The sequence below is a fragment of the Halyomorpha halys genome, unplaced genomic scaffold, assembly GCF_000696795.3.
Source record: "Halyomorpha halys isolate HHAL.00 unplaced genomic scaffold, Hhal_1.1 Scaffold567.1, whole genome shotgun sequence".
NCBI classification, from domain to species: Eukaryota; Metazoa; Arthropoda; class Insecta; order Hemiptera; family Pentatomidae; genus Halyomorpha; species Halyomorpha halys.
In genome coordinates, this window is record NW_027109033.1 from 688,063 (window position 1) to 692,059 (window position 3,997).

Sequence of the window (3,997 nt, forward strand, 5' to 3'; positions counted from 1 at the left end):
AAAAAAAAAAAAAAAAAAAAAAAGGTTTTTCGGGAGTCCAACAAAACTAGTTTCGTAAAACTGTTTGTGAACAGCCAAGCCCAAACTCGAAAATTTGTAAGGAACTGAAATTACATTTTTAAGGCAGGAGAGAAACGTTTTTTGAACATCGACCGGTCGGTGCCACTTTATAAAATCGATTTTTCACATTTTTTTGATTTTCCTCAAAATGGCTCTAAAGATTTTGATAAAAATTAGTTAATAAATGAGTAATTAAGTGCTCTTTAATATCAAATAGGTTTTATTCTTATTAAAATGGTATAACAGGCATAAATGCCGAATTATCAAAAAATCTTCCTTTAAAGTGTCTTAAATTTTGTTTATTTAAAATAAATAAACAATTTTTATCGTTAGAAGTAATATAAAATGTATAAATAAAAAATATTAGAGAATTTTATGAATAACAAAAGGATAAAATAGGACGAATAGGATAAATCAGATTCGGGCGAGAAATACCTAGACCACACGATATTTCCCGATCGCGTAACTGCTTCGTTATCCTTTGTTAAACTGTTATATTCTTTGCAGGAACAAAATTTATATTTTTAATTAACATCTCGGGACACCCCAATGTACGAAATTTTATAGAAACAGAAAAATAACTTTTCTGTTATGTTTAATGATAAATAATCGTTGGATATAATCAACGATTAGCGGTTTATATTTATTAAAATAAATTAAAGTTTATTCTTTAAAAGTCTGATGTGAAATATCCATTATTATTTAAATTTTTAATTTTTTTCCTCAGTTTTTTAAACGAAACTAATAACTTTTATGTAAGTTTTAATGCTAAATATTCATAATATTCATAGGATATAATCACGGATTAACGGTTTTATTCATTTTATTATAACAAATTACTTTTAATATTTTAACTATCATCTATTACATTTTTCTTTGTTCCACAATCTTCTCATTAATAAACATAGCGTTTAATCATCCCCGATGTTTGAAAATCGGTCTTGAATGTTTCATCAACAACGGGGTGATGTATACTGCTTAAAACAATAGATAGTTTGTAGTGACTAAGGAAAATAATGAATCTTTAATCTTCCCTCATAAGGATAATTACTAAATTGTACATAATGGCGTAATTACTCGTCATTAGACCATGGTTTTAATTCTTGTCGGAGATGGCTCTTCGTTGAATATGTAAGTTAGAAATTAAATACCCTTAGAAGACTTATGGAAATACAGGATGTTGATGTGCGTATGTCCTAGAAAATTGTAACGGTTATTGTAAACCGTTTACTGTCTGATGAATTTTGTTTTTATTTCCTCTGAAAAAATAATATATAAAAATAACAACTTCCATGATACAAATTTCTCTCAACTTTGAAGAAGACGACCTAAAAATAGTCTTAACATTATTAAGGAAGTTTTTTAAAATAAAAAGTTGAGGGAAATTTAGAACAGTTAAGTTGGTGTTATTATTAATGTAAAACACTCTCAAACAATAAATTAATAAATATATAAAATCAGTACTATAATAATATATAAATATAATAAACAATTTATTAATTATCAAACAGAATATGCTATATGTATTATAGCGAAGACATGAAATTCAGCAATAAATATAAATAACGCTTTAGATAATAAAAATGAGGAATTCAAAGAGTAGGTATATTATATAGGGTACCCACTTTATCAGGCTAGGAGGGCTTTCCAACCCACAGGGCTGACACAACAGCTACAGGTAACAAATAATAATTATCTGCCACAGGTCCTTGGAGTTAGTAGTCTATTACCTTACCAATGAACTACCCACTTCCGAAATAGGATAATGATAAATAAATAAGTACTCTACTACATCAAATTAATGACAAAGTACTTGTAATTTAGAAATTATATTTAGCATTAAAAAGGATTTTTTTTTTTTAGTTTTAATTTATTTATTTATTATTTTTTTAAAATTATTTATTTAATGTAATTTACAACTGTACAATATTATACAATAGGTAAATATGTAGTATGTTTCATATACACTTGAAAATCTTGGGAAGGAACCACCCATGGTGGTACTTCAAATATTAATTTAAATTAGAAGGTCCCGTGGCCATCTTCTTTTCAGACGCCTCGGAGGATTATCAGGGATTGTTAAGGATGAAAGATTAAGAATTAATGGGTTAGGATGGTTAAGGAGTTTGGAATGAAAAGACGCATATCTGTTTTGGGCCAAATGTGCAACGAATGGGATGTTAAGGTCTTTGTGAATGAGTTTATTTGTGACGTAATACGGAGGAGCATCAAGGATTTTACGTAGGATTTTGGATTGTAACGATTGGATGCGGGAAGAATTTGATGGTTTGGTGGAGCCCCAGAGCTCAATTCCATATGTCCAAATTGGTCTGATTATTGTAGTGTATACTAATTTTTTGTAGTGAATAATTTATTTCTTAAATAAACCTTTTATTTTTTTTTTTTATGGACTTACTTATTATCACAGATTCAGTGACGATATATACACAATTCTTTCATTTTGAGTTATTTTTATATGTATCCCTTATTAAAAAACACCTTTTCTTAACGAACAAAATTATTCTTCTCGTCGGTGTCCATTGCATAACTTCCACATACTCTGTCAATGTAAGGTTTAAATCATACCTATTTTTTTTAATTCAGGCAGAATCTCATAAATTTCAATTTGGGAACAATGGGTTTACGGTGTAGAGGCTTTTAAAAATTAAAATACCAAATTATCCATTCCTATTCATGTCAATATTTTGAAGTGTATAGTCAAGTGTTATCAGTCGTAAAATGAGGTTGCATCTGTTTGGTATAACAACTGCTCTCCGAGCTTCCTGGCAGCTGTTCTGTTATACCTCCAAATGGCCTCTATTTTATAGCAATCTTCTGTCTGGTTTTGTTCAAGCCGACACAGGAAACGTTCACTTTTTTTTTTCGAAACGGAGAACCTTTTAATTTAACACATGTTCATTGAAGACTAATTAATTAATCACAAAAATCTGAATCGCACATAAATTTCACTTATCACCTAGAGATGAAATTAATCTTTCTACTTTTCAAAACAGTTTTTTCCTAATTATTCAGTATGACAACCCCCTTATTATATACTTCATATAGGTAATAATAGTGATAATTAAGGCTTAGCGAACCCGAAGGTTCAATGCTGATACCATCAAGTCTCAACGCAATCCTCCCATCTACGTTTCGGTCTACCCCTTGGACGTTTAACATTTTAGAGTTATGTTCGTTGCTAAGTCCCATAAACTTACACGTCTATCTTATTCGCCGCAATGCTTCTAAATTCTTCGGTTAACTCATCCTATATTTTGCGTAATACTTTATTTTCAAAAACTTTAAGTCGCTGTTCTTCCTTAAGTGCAGGAGGCCATGTTTCGCATTCGTAAAGAACAGTGGGAAGGATAATAGTTTTGTAAATTCTTGTACTTGTACGTTTTGAGACAGAATGCAAGAGCTAAGAAATGTCCAAATTGAAAAAGTAACAAGCACTTCCCGGCTTTATTCTCGTTTTTATTTCTTTATCAATTTATTCTAGTTACCTAGTAGGTCTATTCAATAGCATAATCCTTTAAGAACCTAAATAGTTTAATTGTAGGAAAATAGTTCGGGTGGCAGACTATATACAGTATAGTGAAAGAAACAAAAAATTATGTAAATATATTGATAAAATAAAAATAAAATTATTTGTTGTAAGTTGAATTCAAGAAAAGAAATGGTGATATAATATAATATTTATATTGTTATGATTTTCTCTTAGTTTATTATATTGCTGTTCCTCACATTTTTCATGATTTCTGCTCTTATTCAATAATTTTATTTTTATTTTATCATTGTATTTATATAAACTTTTTGTTTCTCTCTCTATACTTTATATACGCTGTATGTTATATTTTATACGTGTACTTTTACATTTATCTCATACATTTGCCTATTGTTATATTAGACAAGATATTAGATGATCCTGTTAGTT